Source organism: Rhinoraja longicauda, chromosome 8 (assembly GCF_053455715.1).
Source record: "Rhinoraja longicauda isolate Sanriku21f chromosome 8, sRhiLon1.1, whole genome shotgun sequence".
In the NCBI taxonomy this organism is placed as follows: Eukaryota; Metazoa; Chordata; class Chondrichthyes; order Rajiformes; family Arhynchobatidae; genus Rhinoraja; species Rhinoraja longicauda.
In genome coordinates, this window is record NC_135960.1 from 44,064,631 (window position 1) to 44,090,687 (window position 26,057).

Consider the following 26,057-nt stretch of genomic DNA (forward strand, 5'->3'; position numbering starts at 1 on the left):
TATCTGTCCAAATGTCTCTTAAAACCCGTAATTGGATCCATTTCCACAGCTTCCTCGAGCAGCTCGTTCCAGATATGGACTACCCTCTGGGTGAAAAAGTTGCTTCCTCTCAACTCTCTTCCTTCTCACCTTAACCCTAGAATCATAGAGTGTGGAAATAGGCCCTTTGCCCGAACTTGCCCACACCGACCAACGTGACCCATCTACCCTAGTCCCACCTGCCTGTGTTTGGCCCATCCCTCTAAACATGTCCTGTGCCCTCCAGTTGTGGAATCCACTACCCTGGGAGAAAGACTGAGTGTTCATTGTATCCATGCCCATCATGATCTTGTACATCGCAGTAAGATCACCCCTCAGCCTCTTACACTCCAAAGAAAAAAAGTCCCAGTCTATCCAACCTCTTCGTATAACTAAATTCTGCAAGCCCCAGCGGTTAGATGCGCAGGGTAGATCAGGTAGATGCACAGATCGGGTGGATGAACAGAGTCTCTTACCCAGAGTAGGTGAATCAAGGACCAGAGGACATACATTTAAGGTGAAGGGGAAAAGATTTAATAGGAATCTCAGGGGTAACTTTTTCACACAAAGGGTGGTGGGTGTATGGAACAAGCTGCCTGTCCCTGCCTCAACAACTGCTGTAGTTGAGGCAGGGACTATCCCAACATTTAAGAAACAGTTAGACAGGTACATGGATAGGACAGCTTTGGAGGGATATGGACCAATCGTGGGCAGGTGGGACTAGCATAGCTGGGACATGTTGGTCAGTGTGGCAAGTTGGGCAGAAGAGCCTGTTTCCACACTGTATCACTCTATGACTCTATAACAACTTGGTGAATCGCTTCTGCACCCGTTCCAACGTAACGCAACTTCCCTGCAGCTGTGTGCCCAGTAATTAAAGTATCTTTGATTCATCGTACAGTGGGTGAATATTCTCTTGGACTGACTTAGCCCAGAGTTAAGGTTAAGACCAACTTGTTAATAGTTAACTGCGAAGGTTAAGACCAACTTGTTAATAGTTAACTGTTTATTCTCAGTCAAACAGTGAAACGTCTATCAACTGAAGATAAATGCATTAATATTTAACAGGAAACAAAGTTCATGAAAGATAAGGACAAAATTATAAGCATTTTTATCTGAGCATCTACCACTTTTTGTACAGGGTTGGTAAGGTGCCGAAGTTACTGGTCATCAGTTGAATGGTGCAATGTGTGCATTTAACGAAAATAACAGTCATACAAGGCGGCACAGTGGCGCAGTGGTAGACTTGCTGCCTTACAGCGCCAGAGTCCCGGGCTCGATGCTTACTATGGGTGCGGTCTGTACAGAGTTTGTACTTTTTCCCAGTGAGTGCGTGCGTTTTCTCCAGGTGCTCCGGTTTCCTCCCACACTCCAAAGACGTGCAAGTTTGTAGGTCAATTGGCTTTGATAAAATTATAAATTGTCCCTAGTGTGCAGGATAGTGCTGGTGTATGGTGTGAGAGCTGGTCGGCATGGATTCGGTGGGCCGAAGGGCCTGTTTCCACACTATATCACTAAAGCTAAAAATTAAAACTAAAAAGCATGGAAACTGGCCCTTCACCCAACTTGTCCATACCGACCAACATGCCCCATCTACGCGCCCACGTTTAGCCCATATCCCTCTAAACCTTTCCTATCCATGTACCTGTTCAAGTGTCTTTTAAACATTGTTCAAGTACCTGGCTCAACTACCTGCTCTGGCAGCTCGTTCCATATACCAACCCCCATCTTGGTGAAAAAGTTGCCCGTTAAGTTTGTTTAAAATATTGTCCCGATCACCTTAAACCTATTTTTTTGTGTTTTTTGTCCTGTGTCCTGTGTTTTTTGATTCCCCTACTCTTCGTAATAAACTGTGATGTGTTCTCTTCCTTCTGGTAACAGACTGTCTTTGTTTTCTGGATCTTACCCTCGTTTGCCTTCATTTCCTATCCCTTCCCCATGTTGCTGATTCCTTGAATCTAAACCTTGAATCGCACACACACCAGACTCGGGAACACCTTCTTTCCCCTCTATTATCCGGCTTCTGAATGGTCCTTCCATAAGCTCGGGTATGGAAAATGTAGTTCGGTGGAAATTTTGATACATTTGTGAAGCAGGATTGTAATTACGGATAGAAATCTGCCAAACAACTCGGCGAGTCAGACAGCATCCGTGGAGGGAATGGATAGGCGACGTTTCAGCTCAGGACCCTTCTTAAGACGGGTTGGAGTGGGGGAGGGGGGGGGGGGGGAAGGAGAACTAAACTCCCTTACTCAAAATCTATTTTTAAGAATTTGTGTACAGTATTTGGCTATTCAGACAGATAAACAGAGTCACATTGTATCTCATCAACACTTAATCGTATCAGAAACTAATGTGGTGTTCATTTGAAATCTTGCAAGGGCATAAACTGTATCATATGACAGGAAGGACAAGTCCCTGGGGGAAGCTATCTGCACCCTCTGCTGATCAAAAATAAAAGCTTTGTTAATGTTTTGCAATGTAATTGAATTTTAGGTTTGACTTCACGGGGCAAAAATATAATTCCAAAGTGCTGGAGTAACTCAGCGGGTCAGACAGCGTCACTGGAGAACATGGATAGGTGACGTTTCGCAGATTACTGGAGTAACTCAGCGGGTCAGACGGCATCTCTGGAGAACGTGGATAGGTGACGTTTCGGGCCGGGACCCTTCTGCTGTCACCGATCCATGTTCTCCAGTGATGCTGCCTGACCTGCTGAGTTACTCCAGCACTTTGTGTCCTTTTGCGACAATCAGCATCTGCAGTTCTTTGTTTCCACATTATGATTGCATCGGAAATGTTGCCAGTCCATTCCCTCCTCCACCGATGCTGCCTACCCGTGGAGTTCCTCCAGCATAACGTTACGGTGAGTGGGGCAAAACTTAAAGGAGATATGCTGGGCAACCTTTTTGCACAGGTGCTGGTGAGTGCCTGGAACATGCTGCTGGGGGTGGTGTTGGAGGCAGCTACGATAGTGGTGTTTAAAGTGGCTTTTGAAAAGGCACGTGGATATGCAGGGAATGGAGGGATATGTATCGTGCATGCAGATCGGTGGCCTTGGCATCATGTACTACGTAGACATTGTGGGCGAAGGGCCCATTCTTGTTCTGTACTGCTCTATGTTCGCATTGTGTTTTGCTCAATAATTAATCCTAAATCTTGATGTTGGGTTTGATTTTTAAAAATTAATCATTTTTCAGCTTCAGAGGTTAATTGATTCAGATTGTGAACTCGTGGTGTAGTGGTAGTGTTGCCACCTCACAGTGCCAGAGGCTCGGGTTCAATCCTGACTAAGGGGGCTGTCTGTACGGAGTTTGTACGTTCTCCCTGTGACCGCGTGTGTTTTCTGCGGATGATCCGGTTTCCTAGCACGTTCCAAAGAATTGCGGGTTTGTAGGTTAATTGGCTTCTGTAAATTGTCCCTAATGTATGTAGGATGGTGCTAGTTTACGGGGTGATCGCTCGTCGGCGCGGATCTCAGTGGGCCTAATTCCCGCTGTATCTCTAAACTAAACTAATGCAGAAACTAAGGGCCAGTGATTTAGAGGGGCTCTGTGCAAGGCCAATAGAAAACTGATATTGGGGCATTTTCTGCGATCGATAGTTGGATAGTTAATATTGAAGTAAAGTGATCCAGGAAAGAAAAGCAGGAGAGGAAAATGCAAAGTGCCGGAGGAACTCATCAGTTCAGGCTGCATTTGCGGAAGGAATGGACAGTCAAAGTTTCGAGTTAGGACCCTTCTTCATCAGATTCAGACATAAGAACTCCTTCAGCATTCCAGCACCTGCAGTTCCTTGTGTCTCCCAGGAGTAGAGAGTTAATTGGACATATTTTAAGGTGCAGTACCGACAATATAATATAAATATCATATAGTCCAAAGCACTATGCAGACTGAATGTCTATCCTTGGCACATTTGAAGTATCTGGGGTTAAGAGAAAGCTAGAGAAAGGAAATGAAGTTCCTTGGAGCGCAAGAGGTTGAGGGGTGATCTAATAGAGGTGAACAAAATCATGAGAGGCATAGATAGGGTGAATGCACAGAGTCTTTTTAACAGGGTAGGGGTACCAAGAACCAGAGGACAAAGTTTAAGGTGAGAGGGGAACGATTTAATAGGAACCCGAGGTCACCTTTTTCACACGGTGATGGGTGTATGGAACGAGCTGCTAGAGGAGGTAGTTGAGGCAGGTACTATAACAGCATTTATAAGATCCTTGGACAGGTACATGTTTAGGGAAGGTTTAGAGGGGTATGGGCTAAACACGGGCAAATGGGCCGAGCTTAGATGCGGCATCCTGGTCAGCATGGACGAGTTGGGCCGAAGGGCCTGTTTCCGTGCTGTATGATTCTACGTACATTCAGGATATAATCTTGAGACCCAAATTGTGCAATATCCAGTTTTTACGACTTGTGAGGCAGAGCGAATGACTTGTCCTCCAAATGTCAAAGCTGACGTCCTCACTGTTGTTTACATTGTGCATTCACAGTGAAAGAGCTGTTTGTATGTGCAGTAGTACAGGCTCAAACATATATAGATGCGGCATGCAAATCCCTGTCAAATTCCACCGTATTTGTTTCCTGAACCGGAGCGGCAGCTTTGGTGAGGTGATTAGGCACATCCATTAAATCCATGTAAATCCTAGGGTTCTTCAACAGCAGGGAGGTAACAACACTGAACTATCTAAAAATGGCAGAGTCCTTTTCCCAGGGCAGGGGAATCTAGAACCAGAGGGTTTAGACTTATTTTTGTTACATGCATCAAGGAACAGTGAAAAGCTTTGTTTTGCATGCTATCCAAATGGATAATGCCATACGGATAATGCCATACAATCAGTTCAAACTCAAGTACAAGAGGTAGAGCAAAGTGGAAGAAACAGAGTGCAGAATATAGTTCTCAGCATTGTAGCGCATCAGTTTCATAGACAAAGTCCAATATCTGCAATGGGATAGAGTTCAGAAACTAATAACAGAGGGGAGAAAGCTGTTCCTGATACATTGGAAATTAATTCCCTGCCCCAAATCTCACCATGACCCATCAAAATTTTCAATTACGAATAATCTTCACTGCCGCACAAAAGGTATTTGGAGAGCATTTAAAAAAAATCAATTCACACTACGAATCCACTTACAGCAGCAAGCTGAAACAAACTGAAGATAAAACTCCCTCAGAGTAATTTAATTTGATGGCTGCGAACTTTACTTTAGACTTTTGAGTTACAGCGCAGAAACAGGACTGCTGGCCCAGTGAGTCCACACCGACCAGCGATCACCCTGTACACGAACACTAACCTGCACACTAGGGACAATTTACAATTTACAGAAGACAATTAACCTACAAACCTGTATGTCTTTGGAGTGTGGGAGCAAACCGAAGCACCTGGAGAAAACCCACGTGGTCAAAGAGAGAACGTATAAATGCTGTAAAGACAGCACCTGTAGTCAGGATTAAACTAGGGTCTCTGGCGCTGTAAGGCGGCAACTCTACCACTATAACACTGTGCCACCCCTTATGTTCCCATCTGTAGAGGGAATGGATTGTCCCACCGCCACCTCTCCTTTCCAGCTTTCTCCCCCCTCCTCCATCAGTCTGAAGCAAGGAGCCGGCCCGAAACGTCTGTCTATTCCCTCCACAGACGCTGCCTGACCCGCAAAAATTTCTCCAGCACTTTGAGTTTTGCTCAAGTTTCCTGCACCTACAGTCCCTTGTGTCAACGTCTTACATCACCAGTTGGGATCAGATGATTCAATGCAGACTCTGATTAAATAGGTCACCTTTTCACCCATATTTAAAAACTGTTTGTTTGAAAGATCGTCCAAGTGATATGCTTTATTTATACTAAACCTTTTGAAGGGTAAGTGTATCGTGCTTCGCACTGCAGGTGGTACAGCAAGATTTTTGATTAAGAAGGTGCCTAAACATATTTTAATGCAAGTATGTACTACTTAAAGTAAAAAGTAAAGGCAAGAAAAACACTGCAGCATTTTAGACATTTAATGCAGATATCAGATGTGTGCAAACATTACATCCTTGCCAAAAAATGTGAAAAGAGCAAACATTGTTGGGCAACCTGTGTAGAAAGCAACTGTAGATGCTGGTTTAGATCTCAGGAGAAAAGGAATAGGTCACGCTTTGGGTTGGAACCTTTCTTCAGAAGAAGGACACGAAACATTGCTTATTCCTTTTCTCCAAAGATGTTGCCTGACCTGCTGAGTTACTCCAACATTTTGTGTCTGTCTTATTGGAAACAGGCCCTTTGGCTCACTGAGACTGCGCCAACCAATGATTACCCGCACTCTAGCTTTGTCTTTCGCACTAGGGATAATTTACAGAAGCCAATTAACCCATAAACCCCGCATGTCTTTGAGATGTGAGAGGAAACATAGAAACATAGAAAATAGGTGTAGGAGTAGGCCATTCGGCCCTTCGAGCCTGCACCGCCATTCAATATGATCATGGCTGATCATCCAACTCAGTATCCCATACCTGCCTTCTCTCCATACCCCCTAATCCCTTTAGCCACAAGGGCCACATCTAACTCCCTCTTAAATATAGCCAATGAACTGGCCTCAACTACCTTCTGTGGCAGAGAATTCCACAGATTTGCCACTCTGTGAAAAACAGAGAAACCGGAGCACCTGGAGAAAACCCGTGCGGTTACAGGGAGAATGTACAAACTCCGTACACACAGCACCTGAGGTCAGGATCGAATCCGGGTCTCTGGTGCGGTGAAGCAGCAACTCTACCACTGCGCCACCGTGCTGTTAAAGGCAGGTTGTACAGTCAGTCAAGGTTAATGCAGATAATTCTGTTGGTTATAGGGAAAGCCAATGAAAGGACATCTTGCAAAGTGCAGCATAAAGGGCCTGTCCCACTTAGGCAATTTCTTAGGGGACTGCCTGCGACTGTCATAGTCATATCATATCATATCATATCATATACATACAGCCGGAAACAGGCCTTTTCGGCCCTCCAAGTCCGTGCCGCCCAAGTCCGTGTCGTAGCAGGTGGCCGTAAAACCGGCGACTGGATCCCCCCATGACGATGTCTACAACAAGCTACAACAACCTACCACCTAGTCGACGTCAAGCTATGGCAAGCTACCGACAACCGGCGACCCAATCGTCGCGAGTAGGACGTCCACCTACGACCGCACCTATGACCACACAGTCGACAACCTACGACAACCGAAGTCAATCTACATCCACCCGCAACAAGCTACGACTGTCGGTGACAACTGAAGACAATTCACGTCATTTTCACCTCCGGTTTTGACGCCGGTACCTGTCGCCGGTTGACGTAGGTAGTCACCAATCGAAATCACCGAAGTCAACAACGGCGACAATCTACGTCACCTGGCGACAACCTAGGACAGCACCTATGACAGCACCTACGCCAGGATACGTCAAGCTACGCTCATTGTCGTCAAACCCACTGCCGCCAAAATTTTTTCAACATTCTGAAAATCCTGCGGTGACCAGAAAGACGCTAGGACTGTTTGGAGACGACTCACGACCATACAGACGACACCCCGGCGACCGTGTGATGACAGCCTTGTTGTCTGTAGTCGCCTAAAAAATCGCCTAAGTGGAACAGGCCCTTGTATCAGTGTTCACAGGGGCGACACAACTGGCTAAGTGGATGGTGTGGGAAGACATTTTGACAGGTACATGAATTAGAAAAATCTCCTTGCACATTCCAAAGACGTGTAGATTTGTAGGTTAATTGACCTAAATGCCTCTTACACCACCACACCTGGCAGTGTGTTTCAGGCACCCACCACCCTCTGCGTGTTAAAAAAAAATGTCCTGCACATCTCCTTAAAACTTTGCCCCTCTTACCTTAAAGCTCTGCCCTCTTGCCTTGACATTTTCACCCTGGGAAAAAATGGTTCGGACTGTCTACTCTGTGCCTCTCATAATGTTTGTACTTGCATTCACCAGGATGTTGCCTGGGCTTGTGGGCTTGAGTTCTCAGGAAAGGTTGGATCGGCTAGGAAAGGTGTTCTATAAAACAGCTCTATGACTCTATTGTAGACACACGGAACTGCAGATGCTGGTTTACAAAAAAGAGACACAAAATGCTGGAGTAAGTTAGCGAGTCAGGCAACACCTGTGGAGAAAATAGGTAGATGAAGTTTTGGTTTGGGACCCTTCTTCAGATGCCCCATCTAAGCTAGTCTTGTTTGCCTGCATTTGGCCCATATCCCTCAAAATCTTTCCTATCCATGCACCTGTTCAAATATCTTTAAATGATGTTATAGGACCTGCTTCAACTATCTCCTCTGGCAGCTCATTCCATACACCCACCACCCTCTGAGTTTAAACCGTTGCCTCTCAGGTTCCTATTAAATCTTGGTCCCCTCACCTTAAACGTATGTCCGTTTGTAAAAAGGACCCAAAGTGTTGGAGTAACATCCAGAGATGCTGCCTGACCCACTGAGTTATTCCAGCGCTTTGTGTCCTTTTGTGTATTAACACTGCATCTGTACTTCTCTGCTTCTGTATGTCCTTGTTTTAGATTCCACACATACTCTGGGTAAAGGACTCTGTGCATTCACTTTTTCCATTCCCCTCATGATCTTGAAGATCATGAGAAACAATGGCATTAAAAAAAAACAGGCCACAGCATTTAATTCTGGGGCCGATATTGTGAAGGGCTTCTCCTCAGGAGATTAAATAGTTTTGGTCAAGCTCCTTGAGAACAGAATTTTTAACAGTTCATAGAAAGGACACTCAACATGCACAACTAAACATGGTCAACCTACTGTTTACAGCATTCACAACTTGGCAGAATGCTTTGCTCTTTCTCACAGTGCGCCCCAGCAAATCCAGGCAGCAATCCACCTCAGGGTTTCAGTTCATTGTGTTTATAGTTCGGGTGAGACACAAACTTTTTCAGTGTAACATGTGATGTTGGGTCATGTACACACACACACAGCAATGTTGCTTATTAAAACAGAGTGCTTTCCTAAGCAAAGGATATGTAGTTGGAGATGAAAGGTTATCGTCTGAACAGGGAAGTCATTCTATGCATTGCGTTTTTAAATAGCAAATCTGATTTTGACGAAAGAGCATTGCTTTGTTCTGGAGTCGGGCAGGTCTCCAGAAGATCATGTGTGACATACTGTCCTCTTGAGGAGCCTGGACATGCTTATCAGGAAATAACATTTCAGAGCCATGTGTGGGAACCATATTACTGTAGTTTTCAGCATTTCATACATTCTTTTTCTTTTAGAGTCATAGGGTCATACAGCCCAGAAAAATACAGTTTGGCAGCACAGAGGTGCAGCTGGTAGAGAGAGCTACTGCTTGATGGCGCTGGAAATCTGGGTTTGATCCTGACCTTGGGTGCTGTCTGTGCAGAGTTCAATGGTGTTTCAGTGGTGCTTTATTTGTCATGCTTGCAACTGCCCCGTGAAATTCCTATTGCACCTTTACACATGCAGGTGCTGCCATATTTTGGCTCCATTTCGGCAAGTCCTACGCACGGTCCACCCTCTTGTTTGGGTGCCGCTCCAGATGCAGGTAAGCCCCAGGCTCATGCAGGGCCTCCCTCCGACCCCTTCAACCGGATAGGCCCGCAAACCGATGTTCCTCTCCTCGTTTGCACCTTTTCCCACTGACCGCATGGGTTCCCTCTTGGTGCTCCGCTTTCTTCCCGCACCCCAAAGGTGTACGGGTTTGTAGCTTAATTGGCCTCTAAATTGTTCCTAGTGTGCAGGTGGTGGATGTAAAAGTGGGATAACGTAGAGCTAGTGTAAACAAGTGATCGTTGGTCGACACAGTGGCCGAAGGGCCCATTACCATGCTGTATCTCTGAACTAAACTAATCTATATATTATTTATTGTATGTATGTATGTTCCCGAAATACAGCCTACATGGTACACGATAGCGCAACAAATTTAGGGGCACCTTACTCACCATTTGCCCGCGGTGTGCAGTATCAAGTTTTGTTATATTTTAAAAGTAATTCACTTTACAAACTTTAATAAACTTTATACTGTGAATTGGATAAGTTTCACCTGTGCAGCGCGCTCCCACTTGCCGGGCCCAGCAGCCGTGCCTGCGCAGTTGGGGGAGGGTTGCCGGGACTGGTATCTGCGTGTGCGTAGTTGGGGGAGGGTTGCCGGGCCCGGTATCCACGTGTGCGTAGTTGGGGGTGGGTTGCCGGGCCCGGTATCCGCGTGTGCGTAGTTGGGGGTGGGTTGCCGGGCCCGGTATCCGCGTGTGCGTAGTTGGGGGAGGGTTGCCAGGCCCGGTATCCGCGTGTGCGTAGTTGGGGGAGGGTTGCCGGGCCCGGTATCCGCGCGTGCGTAGTTGGGGGAGGGTTGCCGGGCCCCATATCCACACGTGCGTAGTTGGGGGAGGGTTGCCAGGCCCGGTATCCGCGTGTGCATAGTTGGGGGAGGGTTGCCGGGCCCCATATCCACACGTGCGTAGTTGGGGGAGGGTTGCCGGGCCCCATATCCACACGTGCGTAGTTGGGGGAGGGTTGCCGGGCCCCATATCCACACGTGTGTAGTTGGGGGAGGGTTGCCAGGCCCGGTATCCGCGTGTGCATAGTTGGGGGAGGGTTGCCGGGCCCGGTATCCGCGCGTGCGTAGTTGGGGTGGGTTGCCGGGCCCCATATCCACACGTGCGTAGTTGGGGGAGGGTTGCAGGGCCCGGTATCCGCGCGTGCATAGTTGGGGAGGGTTGCCGGGCCCGGTATCCACGCATGCATAGTTGGGGGGGGGGGGGGGGGGGGGGGTTGCCGGGCCCGGTATCCGCGCGTGCATAGTTGGGGGAGGGTTGCCGGGCCCCATATCCACACGTGCGTAGTTGGGGGAGGGTTGCCGGGCCCCATATCCACACGTGCGTAGTTGGGGGAGGGTTGCCGGGCCCCATATCCACACGTGTGTAGTTGGGGGAGGGTTGCCAGGCCCGGTATCCGCGTGTGCATAGTTGGGGGAGGGTTGCCGGGCCCGGTATCCGCGCGTGCGTAGTTGGGGTGGGTTGCCGGGCCCCATATCCACACGTGCGTAGTTGGGGGAGGGTTGCAGGGCCCGGTATCCGCGCGTGCATAGTTGGGGAGGGTTGCCGGGCCCGGTATCCACGCATGCATAGTTGGGGGGGGGGGGGGGGGGTTGCCGGGCCCGGTATCCGCGCGTGCATAGTTGGGGGAGTGTTGCCAGGCCCAGTGGCGGCGCGCCCAGAAAATGAAGAGACGGAATTTGAAATAATTGAACGTCTCCTGCATCCCAACGGGAACCCAACGGGTCCACGGGTCGTCTAGTATAAACTAAAAAGGCCCTTTGGACCAACTCTTCCATGCTGACCAAGATGCCCCATCAAAGCTACTCCAATTTGGCCCATATCCCTCGAACCCTTCTTACTTTTACTTTGGAGATAAAGTGTGGAAACAGGCCCTTCGTCCCACCGAGTCTGTGCCGACCAGTGATCACTCCATACGCTAGCACTATCCTACACATTAGGAATGATTTACCATTTACAGAAGCCAATTATCCTTCAAACCCGTACGTCTTTGGAGTGTGGGCGGAAACCGGAGCACGCACAAAAAACCCATAGGGAGAACATGCAAATTCTACAAACAGACAGCACCCGAGGCCAGGATTGAACCCGGGTCTCTGGTGCTGTTAGGCACCAGCTCTACTATTGTGCCATTATATATTGTATTTGCCATTATATATTTTGCAATGGGAACTAGAATAACAGGTAGACACTGGAACAGAACACAATGTAAGGAAGGCACAAAATGTTTCTTTGTTTTTTAAGCATTGCTGTTCCATGCGGTAGAGGAAGCTAGTGTTCATGACAAGGTTAAACCAAACTTTCAAATAGAAAACAAGCTGTTGCACTTTGGGCTGGTGAAGTGATAGGTAGAAAGACGAGGTTCATTGCATCTTTTATAGCTTCTGTTTAAAAATATTCAGAGCTATTGTAAAATTAGTGTGGCGTGGCAGTGGAGTTGCTACCTTACAGCGCCAGAGACCCAGGTTCAATCCCAACTACGGGTGCTGTCTGTGTGGAGTTTGCACGTTCTCCCTGTGACCGCGTGGGTTTCCACCAGGTGTTCCAGTTTCCTTCTACATTCGAAAGACATGCAGCTTTGTAGGTTAATTGGCTTCTGTAAATTATCCCTAGTGTGTAGGATATAAATAGTGTATGGGTGATTGTTGGTTGATGTGGACTCTGTGGGCTAAAGGGCCTGTTTCCATGCGGTAATTCTAGACTAATCAATATTCTCCATTCTGATCTCACTGTCCTTATTCGTGTGTTTCTCAGTCAGGGTATGAAAAGTAAATTTTGCTCCAACATTGTATGTGGCTAGGAAAGGTTTGGAGGGATATGGAACAAAAATGTGGGCAAATGGGACCTGCATCTAGGTCAGCATGAACACTTTGGGCCGAAGGGTCTGTTTCCGTGCAGTAATGAAGCCAGTACTGGTGGATTACTTGGTCTTATTGGTCAAAGGCATCTTTGTTACTCCAGATTAGTTTGTTGCTTTAAGTCGCAGGTGACCTCTTTAATTGAAATAGCAGGCTTTTCCTTAATGTGAGATTTGTTTGTTCCATTGTGTTTAAAAAAAAAAAAAAGAAGTAGGTATGACATAAATGTATAAATTTACTCTCAATCTTCTTTCAGCCTTGACTATTGATAGCTTGTTCTCCAGAAATACTCCAGAATGGGATTAGGAGGGAGAGATAGATCAGCCATGATTGAATGGCGGAGTTGACTTGATGGGCCAAATGGCCTAATTCTACTCCTATTTCTTATGACCTTCAATGGACAATTAAGTGCTGCCACAAAGATCTGTTAGATAGGATCCAACTTTTAACGGAGAGACTGGATTAAAACTGATCAAAACTGGGGACATTTCCAGGTGCAGAAATAAACTGCAGATGCTGGTTAATATACAACAGAACACCAAGTGCTGGAGTAACTCAGCGTGTCAGGCAGCATCTCTGGAGAACATGGATGGGTGACGTTTCGGGTTGAGACCCTTCGTCAGACTGATTGGGGGACGAGGAAGAAAAAAACTGGAAAATTGTAAGTTGGGAGGAAGAAAGTAGCGGGGGGAAGGGGATGAAACAAGTGGGAATCCAAGTGTGGGACCCGGGGGTGGAGGGGTGTGGGACGAATTAGTCAGAGGTTGTTGGCTAGCTTGCAGTCAACTATCTCGAAAGTAAATCTCCATGTAAACTTTCCTTTACAATCCTCCAATGAATGAAGTATCTCATCTGATCTATCCAATAAATATAATAAAAAATTATTATTTAATGCATGTTTATTTTGGAACAGAAGAGGCTGATAGATTCAAAAACAATTGATGCGCAATAAAAATGAGAAATCCCTGAAATATTCTGCACAGTGGCTTTAAAGAAAACGCTGATGAAGATATCAGAAGACTAACTATACAAACGGTAGCACAGAGATCTAATTTAAAGAAACATTCCAACCTCAGCAGTTCACAAGTTCAGAAGACATTTCTGCATTGGTTTACTCATTAAGTTAATTCATCCAGCAGTTTTCAAGAGATTGGCAGCGGTACAGTGGCACAGCGATAGAGTTTCTGCCTCACAGTGCCAAAGAGCCGGATTCAATCCTGACTACGGGTGTGACTGCGTGGGTTTCCTCTGGGTGCTCTCCGGTTTCCTCCCACATCCCAGGATGAGCGGGTTTGTAGGTTAATTGGCCCTCTGTAAGTTACCCCCTGGAATATAGGGAGTGGATGAGAAAGTGGGATAACTAGAACTAGTGTGAATCGGTGGTCGGTGTGGACAGTGGGCCGAAGGGCCTGTTTCCTTGCTGCATCTTTCAATCAGTTCAATCAAGGGTAGTTGGTAAATGGAACAAGCTGTCAGAGGGGCTAGTTGAGGCAGGTACTATAGCAACATTTAAAAGACATTTAGACGGGTACATGGATAGGAAAGGTTTAGGGGATATGGGCCAAAAACAGCAGGAGGGACGAGTGTAGATGGGGCAACTTGTTCGATATGAGCAAGTTGGGTCAAGGGTCTGTTTCCTTACTGGATGCCTCTCTATAAGTAACTTAATCAATTATTGACATTATTTACTTGCTCATTACTCATGTAATGGCATGTTTTATGGGTGTCAGGACATCATGTTCTCCACTTTGGTCAGACTTTGTATAAGAGGTATCCACAATGCAAATTCTATGCCATTATTACTGATTCATATCATATCATATATATACAGCCGGAAACAGGCCTTTTCGGCCCTCCAAGTCCGTGCCGCCCAGTGATCCCCGCACATTAATATTATCCTACACCCACTAGGGACAATTTTTACATTTACCAAGCCAATTAACCTACATACCTGTACGTCTTTGGAGTGTGGGAGGAAACCGAAGATCTCGGAGAAAACCCACGCAGGTCACGGGGAGAACGTACAAACTCCTTACAGTGCAGCACCCGTAGTCAGGATCGAACCTGAGTCTCCGGCGCTGCATTCGCTGTAAAGCAGCAACTCTACCGCTGCGCTACCGTGCCCCCCTGGCGTTTTATACTGCAGAGACAAAGCAGAGTTTATGGGGTGTCAAAGTGCCATCCTCTACCTTTGTGCTTTTCCAGTATGATTCGGGGGCGGCACAATGGCGCTGCCTCACAGTGCCGGACAACCGCGTTCGATCCTGACCTCGGGTGTTGTATGTGTGGTATTTGCATGTTCTCCCTGTGGCCACGTGGGTTTTCTCCGGGTGCTCCAGTTTCCTCCCACATCCCAAAGACGTGCGGGTTTGTAGGTTGATTGCCCTGAGTATGTAGGGAGTGGATGAGAATGTGGGATAACATAGAACTAGTGTGAACAGGTGATTGATGGTCAGTGTGGACTCGGTGGGCCGTAGTGCCTGTTTCCATGCTCTATCGCTAAACTAAACGAAATATCACAGTTTACCAAGTTCTGTATGGTATACTGAGTGTCTCTGTTGTTGTTATTATTATTATTATTATTATTATTATTATTATTATTATTATTATTATTATTATTATTATTATTATTATTATTATTATTATTATTATTATTATTATTATTATTATTATTATTATTATTATTATGTGTTGATTTGTGTGTTATTGTGATAATGGTCCTGTAAAGCTGCAGCAAGTATGAATTTCATTATTTTGGCCGCCGTACAAATGACAATTAAATACATGGCACCGCCTTCCAGGAAAATTATTGCAACTGCAGGTAGACACAAGGAACTGCAGATACAGATTTACCAAAAAAATAGATGCAATGTGCTGGAGAAACTCAGCGGGTCAGGCAGCATCTCTGGAGAACATGGGTAGGTGATGTTTTGGGTCGGAACTGGAGAATGTCGACCAGCCACTTTGACAAGAGGGAAGAATGCACCTTGACATTGCTTAGTCACTGCATAGCAATTTGCTGTCTATGTGTAAGATATTTTTTAAAGACTCAAACAGCTTCCCCGACCCTGGGTAAAAGCCATGAAGGGGACAAGGAACTCCAGATGCTGCAATCTTGTGGAGAGCCCAAAGAGCTGGAGTAACTCAGCGGATCATGCAGTGTCTGGAGGACATGGTTCACAGACGTTTCAGGTCCACACGACCATGATATAGGAACAGAATTAGGCCATTCAGCCCATCGAGTCAACACCATTCATTCATGGCTGATCTATCTTTCCCTCTCAACCCCATTCTCCTGCTTTCTCCCCATAACATTTGACACTCTTACTAATCGGGAACCTATCAATATCTGCTTCAAAAATATCCATTGACTTGGCCTCCACAGCCGTCTGTGGCAATGAATTCCACATATTCACCACCCTCTGGCTAAAGAAATTCCTCCTTGAGAAGGTCTGGACGCTGCCACAGCCAAATATAATCTCCTTTTAGTTTAAATTCACCTTGGCCTCTCACACTTTATACTATTCTCGGAGTGATAATATACTTAGTCATAGAGTCATACAGGCAGAAACTGGCCTTTCATCCCAACTTGTTCATGCCGACCAAGATGCTTCATCTAAGCTTCTCCCATTTACTTGTGTTTGGCCCATCTATATACTAAAACTCGTTTGTTTGTTCCTGAACTACAGCCAAAACGGTACACGATAGCGCAACAATTTTAGGCCAACCTTACTCACTTTGGTGCTAATAGAAGAAGGTTCATTGAAATCGGTGTTATATTTTTTGTTATTTACATTTTAAAGTTTAAATCTATCTCCTGGAGAGGGAGGGGAGGAGAAAAGGGGGGGGGAGGAGAAAGGGGGAGGGGAGTGGGGGGGGGGGGGGGGGAGGAGAGGGTGCTGAGAGAGGTTTGGGCCCAATGGGTCCAATGCAGGAGAGGTTTGGGCCCAACAGATCCACTTGGTCTAGTATCTCTCTGAACCGTATGCCGGTCCAGGTAACTTTCCTATCTACGTATCTGCCTTTTAAATGTTGTTATTGTACCTGTCTCAACTACCACCTCTGTTCTACTTTCTACTACTTACAACTACTTTTGTTCTCTGTTCCTCTGGTCTACTGTTTATACGAGAGAGTAATAGCTCTACGACCTTTCATTCATTCTAATTAAATAAATTCAGTTTGACCTCCTAAATACATCATCCATCCTCAACACCACAATAGGTTCTTTGATCAACAATGCTCCCTCCCCCACTCCTTTTTCTTTCTGCTTCCCATTTTCTCCAAAGTACCTGTGAATATTGAGTTACGAGTCCTGCACTTTGATCTCAGCCTCTCACCTGTCTAATTTACCATGCCGATTCTGTCTGTTCACGTGCACTTGGTTTCTGTTTCTTTCTGTTGATTTGCACGTCAGGAAACAAGGCGTGAATATTTCAGTCATGTGCCCATTGGATAAGGTTTAAAAAGATAGCTGGAATAACTCTGCGGGTCAGGCAGCATCTCTGGAGAAAAAGAAGAAGTGACCTTTCGTGTCGAAACCCTTCTTCAGACTGGGCCTGAAGAAGGGTTTCGACCGGAAACGTCACTTATTTTCTCCAGAGATGCTGCCCAATCCGCTGAGTAACACCAGCACTTTGTGTATATTTTGTGTATTAACCAGCATCTGCAATTACACCTTTGGTGTAAACCAGCATCTTACACCTTTGGTGTAAACCAGGGCGGCACGGTGGTGCCACGGTGGTGCCACGGTAGAGTTGCTGCCTTACAGCGAATGCAGCGCCGGAGACTCAGGTTCGATCCTGACTACGGGTGCTGTACTGTAAGGAGTTTGTACGTTCTCCCCGTGACCTGCGTGGGTTTTCTCCGAGATCTTCGGTTTCCTCCCACACTCCAAAGACGTACAGGTATGTAGGTTAATTGACTGGGTAAATGTAAAAATTGTCCCTAGTGTGTGTAGGATAGTGTTAATGTGCGGGGATCGCTGGGCGGCGCAGACTTGGTGGGCCGAAAAGGCCTGTTTCCGCGCTGTATCTGAAATAATATGAAATATGCAGTTCCTTCCTCCATGGTATGGTTTCAGTATAGGTTTATTACTGTTACATGTACTGAGGTACAGTGAAAAGCTTTGCTTTGCTTGCTATTCAATCAGATCACATAATACTATACATAAATACAATCAAGTCAAGCTCAAGTACAATAGGTAGAGCAATGGGGAATATAGTTCTCAGCATTGTAACGCATCAGTTCATAGACAACGTCCAATGTCCACATTGAGGTAGAGGTGAATCGGACAGTACCCTAGCTTATGGAAAGGACTACTCAAAAGCCTGATAACGGGGGATGAAGCTGGTGGTGCGTGCTTTCATTCATCTGTATCTCCTGCCGGAAGGGAGTGTGGAAAAGAAGGAATGACCGACCGGGCTGGGACAAGTCTTTGACTTTGATTATGTTGGCTGCTTTCCAGAAGCAACATGAAGTGTTGATGGAATCGATGGGTTTTCTCCGGGTGCTCCAGTTTCCTCCCACACTCCAATGTCATGCTGGTTTGTAGGCTAATTGGTTTAGTAAGATTGGCTTTGTATATAGGAATTGTAAATTGCCCCTCGTGTGTGGGATAGTGTTGTTGTGTGGGGGTGGCGGGTGGGCGCAGACTTGGTGGTCTGAAGGGCCTGTTTCCGTGCTGTATCCCCACACTTAACTTTTTTTTAAAAAGTGGATGTCCAATGAGGAGGAAGTCCTGTTGTCAGCGTGACATCTTGATGGGGGAGGAGTTTACACAATGGATCAGCTGGACTGGCAGTTTTGTAATCATTTCCTCTTAGCCGCTGTGCACCGACAAACTCTAAGCTTTAACAAAGGAGGTTCTGGTTTAAAAGTAAAGAAGCTCAAAGGTAAACATTACTAACACTTGGTTTCTTTATAAGAGCAACTTGCTAATTAACATTGTTACTTCAGAATGTTAAAACTTTTTAAAACAAAGGTAAAACTGAATTTACGTCATTGTGCATCAATAACTGTAAGCTAGTTGGTACATTTATTAAGCAAACACCGATATATAAACTTTTAGATCAATATCTTTGCCTATAAGACTTCTCCAGTCACTAATTGTAGTATACATTATGCTGATCACCCTTTCATCTCGCTGCTACCATCGCCTAAAAACCGTGACCTCCAGGATCAAAAATAGCTTCTTCCCAACAACCATCAGGCTCTTGAACACTGCAAAACACTAACCTCAGCAACTATTAACTTCACAAGACTGTCTGATTGTGCCAAAGACTTTGGTTTTTGCACTATTTATTATATTTTTATAAATGATTGTATATTTATCTGTGAGTATTGTGTTTACGGGTCTGTAAGCTGCTGCAAGTAAGAATTTCATTGTTCCATAGGACAATTAAGCACTCTTGACATTGTCAGTGCAGTAATTCCGTCTTGCCTTGTGTGAAAGCTTTCATGCAAAGAAGGTTTTCTATAAAGAATCTGAACTATCCGTATGTATTTATTTAAACTTCCTTTGGTGAGTTGCTGTGGGTGGGTTGGGCAGAGCAGAGGTGGTGAAGGTAGAATTAGAAGAGGTGGATTGCTAAAAATGACTGAGAAAGATTTGAAATGTGTAAATAACGAGAAACTTTTTCAAAAATGTTTTTAAGGCTGCAGATGGCCTGAAATTAATTATTGTCGCTTGAAGTTGGTCTTTAGACTTACTTTTAATTTATCTCTCGGATTTACAAATCATCGTGCATTGCTATGCCCTATATCTCTACCACAGTGGTGAGCTTTTAAGTAATTTAGTCGAATTCTTACAGCCAAGTGAATCATAGATATCGTTATCTTTTCCAGCCAGCTCACTTTATTTTAAGTCAATTTGGGTGTGACCGTGCTGGGTGATGTCTCTGTTCAGCGATGTATTTGCGTTTTGAGATTGCTGGTTTCCCTCGAGACTGTTGGACTGTTCTGACAGGGCAGCTTTGATGCTTGCTGGTTCCCTACTGAGACGCAGAGTTTGTTTGTCGTGCTGCCGTTTAACGGGCAAGTATGATGAGCGGTCAAGGTAGAAAAAGTTGAAATTGAAACTGTTCTCCGACTGGTTCGGTCGTAAGCTGCGCTGATTAGGAAGGAAGGGTAGTAATGAATGAAAGATTACATGAAAGATTTGCAATGAAGTGTGTTGTTTCTCCATTTTGGTTATTGTTGAAACCAGATGGCACACCTGGCTCATGTTGTTCACTCAGACATGAACTATATATAGAGACAGGAAATATACTATAACTCTAACAGGGCGGCACGGTGATGCAGCAGTACAGTTGCTGCCTATCAGCACTGGAGACCATGGTTCGATACTGACTACGTGTGTTGTCTATACAGAGTTTGTACGTTCTCCGCCTGACCTACGTGGGTTTTCTTTGTGTGCTCCGGTTTCCTCCCACACTCCAAAGGCACACAGGTTTATAGGCTAATTAGCTTTGGTAAATTTGTAAATTATCCCGAGTGTGTGTGTAGGATAGTGTTAATGTGCGGGGATCGCTGGTCGGCATGGACTCGGTAGTCTGAAGGGCCTGTTTCCGCGCTGTATCTCTAAACTAAACTAAACTTCAGAACAGTATTATTGGGTGGCACTGTAGTGCAGCAGTTCGAGCCGCTGGCTCACCAGGTCAGTCACCGGTTCAATCCTGGGCCTGGCTGTTGCTTCAGCATGAGAGGCATGGATAGGGTAGGGTAGGCAGTCACAACCTTTATCCCAGGATTAAAGTATCAAATGCTATAAGGCATTAATGGTTCCATGTTTCTTTATTGTCACATATGCACAGCACAGTGAAATTCTTTTGCATGACCACAAACGCAGTCGCCACAATTTGGCGCCATTAATATTTTTTTTAAAGCAGAAAACACACACAGTCCAATGTTGGAAGTCCTAGAATGCCCCTGATCCAGGAAGCCTGCAGGCCCATGACCCGACGTCCCTCTCCTCGCCCGCCCGCCCGTGTCCCGGGGGGGGGGGGGGGGGGCTGCAGCCGACCTTGAAGGTGCTGGAGATAATATCCCGATGAGAGGGGCAAAGTTTACAGGGGAAGTGCGGGACAAGTTTCCTGTACAGAGTTTGTACGTTCTCTCTGTGACAATGTGGGGTTTCTCTGGGTGCTCCTGTTTCCTCCCAGACTCCAAAGACGTACAGGTTTGTAGATTAATTGGCTTTGGTAAAGTTGTAAATTGTCCCTTGTGTGTAGGACCGTTCGAGCTTATGGGGTGGTCGGCTGGTCGGCGTGGACTTGGTGGGCAAAAGGGCCTGTTTCTACACTGTATCTCTAAGCTAAACTAAAGTAAACGAAACTTTTAGAGCAATATCTTTGCCTATAAGACTGCAACATTAGCAGGCTACTAAAGTGTTATAAGAGTGAATAAAACTGGAGAAATAAATGGCCAGTGTTAATTAATGGAAATAAGGAACTGCAGATACTAATTTACAAAAAAGGACTGGAGTAACAGTGGGTCAGGCAGCATCTCTAGAGAACGTGGAAAGGTGATGTTCCCTTCTTCGGGACCCTTCTTCTGACTGAATTACAGGGTGTGGGTTTTTCAACAATGGTGATACACTTAGTAAAAAAAACACATTTGTATTTTGTTACTGTATCTGATTGCTATGTGACTAATCCTGACATAACAGACATAAGTTTAATAAAATAGGTATATCTGCTTTTAAAAGGACATAAAGTGCTGGAGTAACTCAGTGGGTCAGGCAGCATGTCTGGAGAACATGGATGGGTGATGTTTCTTCAGACTCCCAAACCTTGAGCCTGAAGAAGGTTCTCCACCCGAAACGTCACGTATTCATGTTCTCCAGAGATGATGCCTGACCCGCTGAGTTACTCCAGCACTTTGTGTCCTTTTGTGCATTTGAAGCTTCTTGTTTCTAAGTGTGCATTTAGTAACTACTTGATTGCTATATGACTAATCCTGACATAACCTGAGTTTCCTCCAGGTGTTCCTGTTCCCGCCCATGTCCCAAAGACGTGAGGGTTTGTAAGTTAATTGCCCTCTGTAAATTTCCCCTAGTGTGTAGAGAATGGATGAGAACGTGCGATAACATTGAACTAGTGAGAACGGGTCATCGATTTCCATGCTGTATCTCTAAACTAAACTAAACAAACTTATATGTTTAACGAAAAGGGCACATTTGTGTTTAGCCTCTCTCTGATTGCTGTAAGACTAATCCTGACATTACAATTCGACTTTAGATAAAGCACGGAAACAGGCCCTTTGGTCCATTGAGTCTGTGCTGTCCCGTGATCACCCCGTACACTAGCACTATCCTATACACTTGGGACAATTTACAATTTGACCAAAGCCAATTAACTTACAAATTTGTACATCTTTGGAATGTGTGACGAAACCGGAGCACTTGGAGAAAACCTACATGGTCACAGGGAGAACGTGCAAACTCCATACAGACAGTACCCGTAGTCAGAATCGAACCCAGGTCTTCGGCGCTGTAAGGCTGCAACTCTGCCGCTGCGCACTCTGCCGCCATTTGTATACGTTTAACAAAAGAAGGCACATTTATATTTAGTTACTGTATCTCAGCAGGTCAGGCAGCATCTCTGGCAGACATGGAGAGGTGACGTTTCAGGTCGGCACCCTTCTTCAGAGCCGAGTCCAAATTTGTAAAAGTTTCTTCATTGAGTCTAAACTAGGATCCCGATCGGAAACGTCACCCATGCTTGTTCTCCAGAGATGCTGCTTGACCTGCTGAGTTACTCCAGCACTCTGTGAAACGTCACCCATCCTTGTTCTCCAGAGATGCTGCCTGACCCGCTGAGTTACTCCAGCAATGTAGCGCCCTTTTGTGTAAACCAGTATCAGCAGCACCTTGTTTCTACATAGTTATTATAGCTGATCGCTACACATGATATGCAGACCGCATACTAAAGCTTGTGATGTGATTAAAGCACATTTAAAGTACCATGGCATGTTTTATTTGTGGCAGTTAATGTCACATTTACTTGGTTGTCCGCATTTTTTTCCTTTAAACATTTGAAAATGTCATGGGCAAGAACTACTGACATTACATATAAACGGGGTATGTTAAAGGGTACAAAAGGGTTTTCACTCAAAGGATGGTGGATGTATGGAACGAGCTGCCAGAGGAGATAGTTGAAGCAGGTACTATCACAACGTTTAAGGAACATTTACACAAGTACATCAATAGGATATGTTTAGAGGGATATGGACCAAATGCAGGCAGGTGGGATGTGTAGATGCTGCCTGACCCATTGTGTTACTCCAGCATTTTGTGTCTATGGAATAAACCAGTATCTGCAGTTTCTTCCTACACAAGTGATAGATCGATACAGGTGAGGGACAAGGGTGATTGACAGATGGGTGGAATAAGTGACAAAGGCTAGAGGTGAAAAGTAAACAAAAGGGTGTCAGATAAGGAGAGGAGTGAAATGTAAAGCCGGAGGGAGGGATATCGGTTGAAGGGGACCGAGCGGGTGGGGGGGGGGGGGGGGGGGGGGATAGTGGGAGAATTGGCTGTGTCCAGGTGGGGCTCAGGGTAGAGAAGGGGGAGGGGGGGTTGCTGAGTATGCAACTGTAGAGAGAGAGTGAAGTTTAAACAGGATGACACAATCAGCCATGTTTTGTGGGAAGTGCAGATATTCTCTTACATCGGAGTCAGGGAGTCCAGACTGTCTGTGTAGAAATATGTAACCATAGAGCTTCTGAATTGGCTAACTGCTGTTCACAGGCTGTTGAGTTTAGTTTATTTATTGTTACGTGTACCGAGGTACAGTTAAAAGCATTTGTTGCGTGCTATCCCATCAGCAGAAAGCTCCCTAGCTTACGATGCTTCAACTTACGATATTTTGACTTTGCGATGGTGCAGGCGGCAGCGACCCATAGCAATCCGCCGCTCGCTTCCGGCCACGTGATCGGGTATATTAAATGCATTTCGATGTACAATATTTTCGATTTGCGATGGGTTTCTCAGAACGGAACCCCATCGTAAGCTGAGGGGCACCTGTACATGATTACAATCAAGCCATTCACAGTGTCGATACATGGTAGAGGGAATAACATGAATAGCATAGTTGAAATAAGAAATGTTACAGTGGGAGTAGAGATTTAAAAGAGATGAGTGATTATAATGCATGATTGCAGATCCACTTCTATGACTAGCACAAATAGATTCACCTGGGCTGGGTGCCATCTTGGAAATCAATTAAAAGTAATCCCAGTTAAAATGTTATCCCACTTTCTCATCCACTCCCTACACACTAGTCCAATGACGTCAATGGGGTGGAGGTGAATCAGATAGTACCCGAGCTTATTGAAGGCCATTCAGAAGTCCAACAACAGAGGGGAAGAACCTGTTCTTTATCACCGGGTTCAGAAACGGCCTCTTACCTGTTGCCACTACCCCACTGAACCCTCCTCCCACAAGCTAACCATGTTCTCCCTCACAATCTTCCAACCAACCTCATGGTCATTTAAAAAAACCTTTCACGTCTAAATTCATTGATGGAATAGAGTTGCAGAGCTGTGCAGCACTGAAACAAGTGTTTTTAACGCAGTGGATGGTAGGTATGGTAGCTGGTGAAGGCGGATACAACAGTGGCTTTTAAGTGGGTTAAAACCCTTTGATATGCCACGGTTGTATCTACCTCCACCCCACTCCCATAATAGCATTAATGTACAGACGGATCTTGTGGTCTAAGTCCATAACTCCCTGAAAATGGCCACACAAGTAGACTAAGTGGTGAAGAGGAAGATGGTACGGCATTGAGTATAAGAGTCAGGAAGTCATGATACAGGATAGATAGGCACATGGATATGCAGGGAATGGAGGGGTGTGGACATGGGTGCAGTTTAAAGCACAAAATCTATTACACATATTTCACAGACTGTGTACTATTGCTATTTAAAATCTATCATGTTGAAACCGCATGTGCAGTTTTGTTTTAAGTTTTATTTTAAAGTTGTTGTTCTTTTCTCAAGTGACTTTGAACCCACAAAAAAACAGTGCCTGGCAGAAGCAGTCCACGGAAGTTCTCCGTCTGCCTCAAATCTGTGCACTATTTATAAATACTTGTGGGATTTGACATGTTGCTACTGGTCTTCCCACCAGCTTTGGCAATCCAGCTGCTTCATGATGAATAATAATGAATGTTTGAATGAATTTCTGTAGAAACTGTACACCCCCCCCACCCCTTCCACAATCAGTCTGAAGAAAGGCCCCGATCTGAAACATTGCCTATCCATGTTATCAGTCCGCACTTTGTGTCTATCTTTGCTTTCAACCAGCATCAGCAATTCCTTTTTTATTACATTTGGAGAATTCAATGTTTATACCGTTAGGTTGTAAGCTGCCCAAGTGGAATTTGAGGTGCTGTTCCTCCAGCTTGTGTGTGGCCTCACTCTGACAGCGGAGGAGGCCCAGGACAGAAAGGTCAGTGTGAGAATGGGAAGGGGAGTTAAAACGGTTAGCAACCAGGAGATCCCATAGGCCTCGGCAGACCACTTGAGACCGAAAGAAAGGCCCTGATTTTGTACATCTCCATCGGATCACTCTCGATTAATTTATAATACTCCCTTTGTTATTAGACAATGGCCGACTGTAACTAAGATTTAAGTTTCACTTGTTCCAGATTAATGACATGAACAAGCAATGTTCCCAGTGCGGGACATGTCCCGACTTGGTATGAAAGTCGGTGATCCAGTTATTGATGTGTAAGCCGGTGCGGCTCACTGTATCAATCGGTCTGTTGCCATTTGGCCCGGGTTGAAGGAGGTTAATTTATTGCATTGTGAAACACTAACAACATTTCAGAGCTTTTTCTTTTAACTCCTCAAAGTTTGATAAAGTCGATGTGCATTGTTGATTTTAGTTTATTACGACTTCATAATCACACAAGCAAAATTCAGTGCAAAGCCATGCTTAATTATTTCTGGGGCTACAGGACAATTTGCATCTGGCGCTAGAAATTGAGGGTGACTGCGTGGGTTTTCTCCAGGTGCTCCGGTTTCCTCCCACATCCCAAAGACATGCGGGTTTGTAGGTTAATTGGCCCTCTGTAAATTGCACCTGGTGTGTCGGGAGTGGACGAGAAAGTTGGATAACATAGAACTAGTGTGAACGGGTGATCGATGGTCGGTGTGGACATGTTGGGCCGAAGGGCCGGTTTCCATGCTGTATCTTTAAAGAAATGATAGAAAGGACAGAAAGATTCAGAAGCTAGTAACATCGTTAAATGGGTGTGATGCTATTAATAATTTTTACCCTTTAATTATTATAGCCTTTGGTATTCTGTAATTAATGACATTTCCTGTCTGCAGAATAACTAATTTATAAGGAGGTGCTAATCGCCAACCAGTGATCCCCGTACACTAGCACTATCCTACACACTTGGGACAATTTACAAGCTTTACCATATCCAATTAATCCACAAACCTGTACATCTTTAGAGTGTGGGAAGAAATTGGAGCACATGGGGAAGATCCAAGTGGACACGGGGAGAACGTACTAACTCTGTACAGACAACACCTGAGATCAGGATTGAACCAGGGTCTCTGGCGCTGTGGGACAGCAACTCTACTGCTATGCCACTGTGCCTGTTCCTGACAAGGTTCTGACATTAGGCACCGAGGAAG

The 26,057-nt window shown here is 45.4% G+C and overlaps 1 protein-coding gene across 2 annotated transcripts in view; it reads left to right on the forward strand.

Moving 5' to 3' along the window:
* The window catches only part of cobll1b (cordon-bleu WH2 repeat protein-like 1b), a 98,995-nt gene that overhangs the window by 28,044 nt on the left and 44,894 nt on the right, over nucleotides 1–26,057 (forward strand). Inside the window, exon 1 of one of the 2 annotated variants that reach the window (XM_078403797.1) lies at nucleotides 18,231–18,298. The exons of the other annotated variant lie outside the window; for it this stretch is intronic. The gene's annotated coding sequence lies outside the window, so the exon portion shown is untranslated. Of the gene's footprint in view, nucleotides 1–18,230; nucleotides 18,299–26,057 lie in introns of those variants that run through there. 2 annotated transcript variants of the gene reach the window in all.